General features: G+C 49.8%; 1 protein-coding gene across 3 annotated transcripts in view; it reads left to right on the forward strand.

Annotated features, from left to right (window-relative positions):
- LOC119593702 overlaps positions 1 to 229 on the forward strand; it is an 81,465-nt gene that overhangs the window by 70,227 nt on the left and 11,009 nt on the right. The window contains exon 1 of one of the 3 annotated variants that reach the window (XM_037942665.1): positions 121 to 212. The exons of the other annotated variants lie outside the window; for them this stretch is intronic. The gene's annotated coding sequence lies outside the window, so the exon portion shown is untranslated. Of the gene's footprint in view, positions 1 to 120; positions 213 to 229 lie in introns of those variants that run through there. 3 annotated transcript variants of the gene reach the window in all.

Here is a 229-nt window from a genome sequence, read left to right on the forward strand (position 1 = left end):
AATTGTAAATCATCAGACGTTAAGCGCATTATGAGAACCGTCATCGTTGCCGACTTTTACACAGGAATTTTGAATGGAAAAGGAAATTTATGGCACTGGAGGATGCCCGCGTGGCACTCTCTGACGTAGAACTCAGCCAAGAGAAAAGCCGTGACCGGACGGCACTGGCTGTCAGTTGAGGGCCAGTTGGTGCCACGCCGAGACCGGCATTTGTAAGTGTTTGCTTTGC

Source organism: Penaeus monodon, chromosome 32, assembly GCF_015228065.2.
Source record: "Penaeus monodon isolate SGIC_2016 chromosome 32, NSTDA_Pmon_1, whole genome shotgun sequence".
Taxonomy (NCBI): Eukaryota; Metazoa; Arthropoda; class Malacostraca; order Decapoda; family Penaeidae; genus Penaeus; species Penaeus monodon.